Source organism: Triticum aestivum, chromosome 1D, assembly GCF_018294505.1.
Source record: "Triticum aestivum cultivar Chinese Spring chromosome 1D, IWGSC CS RefSeq v2.1, whole genome shotgun sequence".
In the NCBI taxonomy this organism is placed as follows: Eukaryota; Viridiplantae; Streptophyta; class Magnoliopsida; order Poales; family Poaceae; genus Triticum; species Triticum aestivum.
In genome coordinates this window covers 246,973,972-246,982,565 of record NC_057796.1, presented here as the reverse complement: position 1 = coordinate 246,982,565, position 8,594 = coordinate 246,973,972, and the positions used below count along the sequence as shown (strand labels likewise).

Sequence of the window (8,594 nt, the reverse complement as noted above, 5' to 3'; positions counted from 1 at the left end):
GGGCTGTGAAGACACGAAGGCCGAAGACTATACCCGTGTCCGGATAGGACTCTCCTTGGCATGGAAGGCAAGCTTGGTGATCAACTATGAAGATTCCTTTCTATGTAACCGACTCTATGTAACCCTAGATCCCCCCGGTGTCTATATAAACCAGAGGGTTTAGTCCGGAAGGCATATATTCATTACCATAGTCATACAGGCTAGACTTCTAGGGTTTAGCCATTACGATCTCATTGTAGATCAACTCTTGTAATACTCATATTCATCAAGATCAATCAAGCAGGAAGTAGGGTATTACCTCCATAGAGAGGGCCCGAACCTGGATAAACATCGTGTCCCCTATCTCCTGTTACCATCGACCTTAGACGCACAGTTCGGGACCCCCTACCTGAGATCCACCGGTTTTGACACCGACACCCGGCCCCCTTTTATTCCTGCGGCCATTTACCTTCATCTCTCGTCTCACACGTCACAATAAGCACACCCACGAGGACACATACAGAGAGGACATCCAGCGGTTCCAATGGTGCTCCCCGTGGCTCCAATGGCGCTCCCAGCGGCCGACGACGACAACGGCGGGCAGTTCACCACGCATCACGTAGTGGACACCCACGTGAGGGGGAAGGCCCTCTCGGTGGTGTACACGGACGATCCAGTCTCGGTGGAGAGATCCATCCAAACTATGGAGCCTTTCCTTGCCGAGGACAAGTACCGAGTGGTCGGCATCGACCTGGAGTACACCATCGGCCGTGCCGGGCACGATCAGAAGGTTGCCGTTGCCCAGTTGTGCGTGCGACATGACGTCCTCGTCTACCACTTCCACCTTGCCACAAGGCCTTGTGAGCGTTTCTCCAGGTTTATCAAGAGCTCCGACTACAGTTTCGCTACGGTGGACACCACCAACGATCTAAAAGCGCTCAAGGTTTCGGACTTGAAATGCCAGAATCTTGTCAACATCCAGCACCACTACAAGGTCTGGGGCACCGACAAAAGCATACTGAACTCCCTCGTTGACCGCGCCTCGGCCATCATTGACCCCTACTACATAAAGATGAAGCAAGAGAGCAATAAGGACAAGAACGCCTGGCATAGTGTGTGGCATAAGAGAATGGATGAACAACATGTCAAGTACGTGGCCATGGACGCGTACACTAGTTACGAGATGTACAGGCGGATCATTGACATGAGGAACTGTCTTCTTCCTGACCCAGACGAGGGATCGAGCCACATAGCAGTGGCGGGGGCGTCACAAGAAGTAGATGACTAGACGATAGTTTCTCCTAATTTAGAATGCATGCAATTGTTTATTGAGGTGTGTGCGAATGTTCTGTATAGTCACTTATGTAATTGGATGTTTATTTCAGTTATATATATATATACATGTTATTCTATTGTAGACAGAGCAATTCACACGGCTTATTAGCAGCAATCGTTCGTGTTATTATTGGTCTTCGCACACATTTTAGATTACAAGCCTGTTTGCCGCGTATCACACACATCTTGTTCAGTTGAACCGTTTCCATTTGTGTTGCCTAATCACACACAGTTCATCCCAGTGAGCCGTATGCAGTATATCGCACACACCTTCATCTGGCTACCCGTTTATTGTGTGCCTCCTCATCACAAACAGTTCATTGAGTTGAACTGTATGCCCTGCATCGCACACGCAACTAAATTCTGAACCGTCTTTGATGCATCTGTCATCGCAAACGTTTTGCACCTTTTTTGACGGTTTTTTTACACCATCATTTGCGATTATAGCATCGCACACAGTTTGGTCGAAGGGTCTCTGATTGTAGTGTCGCGTTTGGACCATCCTGCAGTAGTGTAAGTCTCTTCGAATTATTGGTTTAGTTTGGTATACTAGATTGATCTTTCTTGCAATGGGAGAAGTGCTTAGCTTTGGGTTCAATCTTGCGGTGTCCTTTCCCCGTGACAGTAGGGGCAGCAAGGCACGTATTGTATTGTTGCCATCGAGGATAAAAAGATGGGGTTTATATCATATTGCTTGAGTTTATCCCTCTACATCATGTCATCTTGCTTAATGCGTTACTCTGTTCTTATGAACTTAATACTCTAGATGCATGCTGGATAGCGGTCGATGTGTGGAGTAATTGTAGTAGATGCAGAATCGTTTCGGTCTACTTGACACGGACGTGATGCCTATATTCATGATCATTACCTAGATATTCTCATAACTATGCGCTCTTCTATCAATTTCTCGGCAGTAGTTTGTTCACCGACCGTATTATATGCTTTCATTGGAGAAGCCACTAGTGAAACCTATGGCCCCGGGTTCTATTTTACATCATATTAGTTTCCTGTCAACTTGCCAATTTCTTTCGCCGTTTATTTTGCAATCTTTACTTTCCAATTTATACAACAAAAATACCAAAAATATTTATCTTACTATCTTTATAAGATCTCACTTTTGCGAGTGACCATGAAGGGATTGACAACCCCTTTATCGTGTTGGTTGCAAGGTTCTTGATTGTTTGTGCAGGTACTAGGTGACTTGTGTGTAATCTCCTACTGGATTGATACCTTGGTTCTCAAAAACTGAGGGAAATACTTATGCTACTTTGTTCCATCACCCTTTCCTCTTCAAGGGAAAACCAACGCATGCTCAAGAGGTAGCAGCAATCTATGCTTCACAGTAGTATATATTTTGTATATCGAAGTCCTAGATAGGATAGTAGAGTAGGCACAGATCCTCCACAAAAGGCAAAATGTATATGAAAAAAAGATCGATTGAACTTTCCAACAGACTCATTCCATGAGTAAACGATTGAATGGGATTCACTTGGGCAACGAAATCAAGTCCTGGTCCCCTTTTCTCTCTTATTGAATTAACTAATTCATTTCCTTTTTAGTTTTGGATTTTTTATTTGATTTGGCATTATTCAAGAATAAAAAAATAAAAGTTTCAACAAATTCCTTTTTTAATTATGTGATAATTATGAGAACCAATCCTACTACTTCTCCTCCCGAGGTTTCCACAATTGAAGAAAAAAGTACAGGTCGCATCGATCAAATTATTGGACCCATGCTGGATGTCACTTTTCCCCCAGATAAGTTACCTTATATTTATAACGCTTTGGTAGTCCAGAGTAGAGACATTGCTGATAAGAAAATTAATGTGACTTGTGAGGTACAACTATTATTAGGAAATAATCGAGTTAGAGCTGTAGCTATGAGTGCTACGAACGAGTTGATGAGAGGAATGGAAGTGATTGACATGGGAGCTCCTCTCAGTGTTCCGGTCGGTGGAGCTACGCTCGGACGAATTTTCAATGTTCTTGGGGAGCCTGTTGACAATTTGGGTCCTATAGATAGTAGTGCAATGTTCCCTATTCATAGATCTGCGCCTGCCTTTATCGAGTTAGATATGAAATTATCCATCTTTGAAACAGGTATTAAGGTCGTCGATCTTTTAGCTCCTTATCGACGTGGAGGAAAAATAGGACTATTTGGGGGGGGGCTGGAGTAGGTAAAACAGTACTGATCATGGAATTAATCAATAACATTGCTAAAGCTCAAGGGGGCGTATCCGTATTTGGTGGAGTAGGGGAACAGACTCGTGAAGGAAATGATCTTTATATGGAAATGAAGGAATCCGGAGTATTGCAAAAAATATTGAGGAATCAAAGATAGCTCTAGTCTATGGCAAATTGAATGAACCACTGGGAGCTTGTATGTGAGTTGGTTTAACTGCCCTAACTATGGCGGAATATTTCCGAGATGTTAATAAGCAAAACATGCTTTTATTTATCGATGATATCTTTCATTTTGTTCAAGTAGTGTAGCGACCCGACCCAAATGGATAAAATCTCTATGCTTAAGTGTCATCCCTGGATCGGTATGCTGACACACAGAGTACTCGAGGATTTATAACAGAGTTCAATACATGTAAAAAGTAACATAAATACTATTACCTCAGTCGGTATAGCAGAAGTAGCAACAAAGTTGTGGAGTCCCAACAACACCAACGGCAAAGTTGAGTGTAGACATCGTAACCCTAACGTATCACTTACTCGTTGTATGATTCCTGCAACATGTGACGTTGCAGCCATGTAGGTCAGTACATTGAATGTACTGGCAATTTCACACCATAGAATAAAAATGAGAAATGTCTATCTCTATATGCATATTTGGCTGGTGGAGGCTCTAAGTTTAATTTTGCATAAAGCTATTTTTCCCTACAACAAAGGAATAAATTTTATTTTACTACCAAGTTTATGCCATTATTGAGAAGGTTCCTCCAACTCAATCCCAAAATTACCAAATCATTAATAACCCAACAATTTTATTAAATAGAGTGATGAGATCAACCAATAATTCACTTCTAGATACTCAAGTTGTCCATAACCGGGGACACGGCTAATCTTGATTAGTTTGTACACCCTGCAGAGATTTGCGCACTGTTCCCCACAAGACTCGATCTCCTCCGTTGAATTCCTCGCACTGCCTGATGTTTGAGAACCGGATGAGTGAGACATAGTCTTTCCGAAGAGGTCCCCATAACCGATAGATAGGCCGGTACACCTACAATTCCCCTACATCTGCTAGCCTATCATGGAAAGGTTTCCCACAACTTACTCAACTACGCCAGAGCCCATAATGGCTTGTGACTGCACACGGAAGTTTCTAGGCATGAAATATCATATGATCCCTTTGAGCCTGGGTGGCATTCCATAGGGTAATCACACGGGTACTCCGGGATTCCCTTGGGCAAGCACTGGTTTCTCCAGGTGCCTGGGCAAGCCATTGGTTTCTTCATGGTGCCCCAACCATTCCACCCAGATGTGTGTTGATGTTGCCACCTTAAGTTACCCTTAATTATTATCTCTTGCAACTTGCATCACCGGTACAACGACGTCCTAAACAAACGGTTTAAAACCCCTTTTCGCGACTGCATTTGGAACCGTCGCCAAGTGAGTGCGGGCGATAGGGGGGTCCCTCCCACACGACCCAAAAATCATTGGGGATAGGCCCTCGTGGGACCCAGGCTAGGGCCGTGTGCGATCGTGCGAGGCATGGAAACCCAATCATTTCCGTAGGTATGTACATCCCACACGGTGAATCCCAGAAATCATTTCTATAGGTATGTACATCCCACAAGATGAATCCCAGAAATCATTTCCGTAGGTATGTACATCCCACACGGTGAATCCCAGAAAATATTCCCGTAGGTATGTACATCCCACACGGTGAATCCCGGAAATCATTTCCGTAGGTATGTACATCCCACACGGTGAATCCCAGAAAATCATTTCCGTAGGTATGTACATCCCACACAGTTCTTTATGTGGAAACGTTTGTGCAAGGTGGCCTAACGCAAACAGTTCACTGCCGGAAGCCGTGTGTGACCAAATTGTAAGAAACCTAAATATTAGAATGATTCCTGCAACTGCACAATAATGTGCTATTAGCCAAAGGACCCTGCTTGAACAAACCTCGATGGTAAACTGCAGTGTCTGCCATTGTTTCCCTGCAACACACATAAGGAAAATCTTGATCAGGTTAACTGAGAGTTGCCATACTATCAGTAGAATATGTATTGAGTATAGCCAAATTCGATTGGTGTCACATGCATAAAAATACAAAGTTGTACCCACAGCAAATGAAAATCAAATTGCAGAACTGAACCAAACAGTTAAATGGACAGCAGACCAAATGAACCAAAATAGTTAACTGAGCATGACATTGCAGAATAGAAACATGTACTAGAAGATAAGACAGTTCACAAAACAAAGAATGCTTGAGAATAGTACTACGAAATGTAGCAATTGTTGGACCAAAGTGTTAATTGAACATTACATTTCAGAGGACCAAACTGTTAACTGAACATCATATTGCATATTAACATTACAGAGGACAAAAATCACTAGAAGGCACTGGTCGTGGCCTCGAGAAAACATCACGAACTGTATTTTAAAGTAGACAACCGCGCGGCAGTGTCGACAGTGGCCTCGAAGACGAGGTGCTCCTCCAAGATCTGGCGGTCCACACGCATGTCAGCCATAGCGACCTCGTTCACGCATGCGGCTGCATGCTACTCAGCTCCACGTTATACTCCGTGTGAAATGGCTGTGGGCGGCACTTAATTGGAGGAGGGGGCAGTGATTTTGGTGGAAGGTATCGCTCCGTCAGTCGGGGCATGTGGGACGGGGAAGGAGGAGGTTGGTGTGGGTGGGGTGTGGATTACCTGACCTTGTCAACGAGGCCGCGCAGCAAGAAGAAGGATCGGCGGCGAGGAGGCCACACAGCAAGAAGAAGGGTCGCCGGCGAGGAGGCGGCGATGCAAGAAGAAGGGTCGCCAGCGAGCAGGCGGCGCTGCAAGAAGAAGGGTCGCCGGCGAGGAGGCTGAGCTGCCAGTAAGCAGCAGTGAAGGTCTGAACTTGGAAAGCAAGGAGGAACAGTGGAAATGTGGCTTTTGGTAGGAGGGAGGGGGCGGGGAGATAGATATTTCCGTGGTGGCAAAAATTTTCCGCTTGGTGACGCGAGAAACTGGCGCGCAAGTGTGGTTCAAGCGGGGGCGGTGGACTATAGACGATGAAGCTTCCTGCGTAAGCCAGACAGGACGGTGCGCCAAGATATTTTATATCGCATCCCACACGATTCTTTCTAGTAAACTGTTTGTGGTATACCTGATTTTTTCATTATGTTTTGAAAGACAAAATGGTGTTACGGAGGGAAAGGATGGTGTTTGAATTGCTAGAACATTTACGTACAGTGAACATGCAACTAGTATATGAGTGTCGCGTTTAAATTTGGAATTATTCCAGGTTCGTTTGGCATTTTATGCATTAATTGAGTTTCTAGGCATTTAATGTGCATAATTCAAATTTGAACTACAAGCACATGCTCCAATGCACCAAAGTTTGCTGAAAAATCACATGTGTGTCTTTGGGTGAAATTATAGGTCCCATGCAAGAAATGGGAATAAAATTCAAACATCTGGGTGTCGTGGCTCGGCCGGAATGATTGAGAAACTTGGTTTTTCAATTCCTGTAAATCCAAAACACAATTGAAAATCATGAAACTTGGCATGGTGTCATGACATGGCACCAACATGCTGCAGTAATTTTTTTGGCCAAATTGGGACAATCTTTGGTGTAAGCTTCTTGCAAACCGGAGCTTCCCTCAAGAAGGCTCCTAGTTCCGAGAGGGAACGTGTCACCTCCGTGTGCGAAATGACATACATTTTTTTAGAAAAGGAGGATGACCCCCGGCCTGTGCATCTGGGGGATGCATGCGGCCACTTTATTGATTATTCTCGAGAACCTTACAAAGTATTACAACAATATGCCTGAATCCGCCATCTTGGGAACATATGCCACTACTCCTATCCAAACGATGAAAGTGGTGCTAGCTGGGCCAAATACCCAAACCACTCACCTAAGCCTATCATCAAAAGCCGGAAGCCCCAGCCAAGCCACATACCGGGTCTGGGGCACAGACCGGTCTGACGCATTCACATGTGTCGTCGCCGCCATCTTCCACAGGTCCGTCTTCAGAGCAGATATTGAAGCTTCTACCTTGTCAGGCCACTCTGCCATCAACGCCACCATGACGCCAGACAGCTACCTCCTCCTGCGCGAGTCCATCTCCGCGCATCGGGCACCAAGTCTCCACTGCACCACACCGCCGAGACCTGACGCCATCAATGTTTAAGATGAAGCACCGCTCCACCAAAGAAGCCGCCCACTGGTCCCTCGATCCCGTGAACACCTCCAAGATTGACGCCCCCAAGAGGAAATGACACAATATAGCGCCGCCGTCATCCGATCTACTGATCTAGGGTTTCCCCCGGAGATAGCAGATAGTGGCCTTGAACTTCTCCTCGGCGCCGTCACCGCCGGCCTTGGCAGCTAGCCAAAGGCAGGCTTTCACCCAGATCTGTTCGAAGAGCCTCCATCAAGCATCGCGTGCATGGATCGCCTAGCATCGGGCCGTGGTGCCTTGCCAGATCCATTGCAGATCAGCACCGCCACCACATGCCTGCTGTCCACCTCGCGCCGCTCGAAGAAGACACCACCCGGAGCGCCGGATTGCCGCTGCCACGAGCACGCCATGCCTACCGGAGCTCGTCAGGCCGACCCCCTCCTGCTCCCAAGGACGCGCTCGTCCAAGGAACGGAGAGTACTGCCGTGCAGGTCGCCATGCGCCATCGCAGGCAGCAGTACATCACCTAGCGGGAATGGCCGACCCCTCCGCCATCACCTACAACCCCCCGCCGAGAAACGCCACCACGCCGCCGGACGCCATGGGCCGCGCATGCCCGGGCCACCGCCGGTTCCCACCGAGATCCGCCGCCCCCGTCCCAACAGGAGCCGCGCGGAGTCGCCCCCCGCCCCCGTCAGCCTCACGAGCTTCGCCCGGCGGCTTCCTCCGGCGGCGGCGCGGGGCTGGGGCGATTGGCCGGCAGCGCGCTAGGGTTAGGGAGGCGCCCCCGAGTCGACCTAGGTGAGAGCGACGCGGGGGGGGGGGTACATTGATTGGTTTGTTCCTCTTCAAAAAGGGGGAGGATTTTACTTCCCCGACCTCTGCACCAACTAAGGATGCATATAGCCATTAAGCATGAGTACCAG

General features: G+C 47.0%; 1 pseudogene; it reads left to right on the top strand.

Moving 5' to 3' along the window:
- The first annotated feature begins 2,959 nt into the window (after positions 1–2,959).
- On the top strand, positions 2,960–3,806 carry LOC123158745 (ATP synthase subunit beta, chloroplastic-like; annotated as a pseudogene).
- Positions 3,807–8,594: the final 4,788 nt, after the last annotated feature.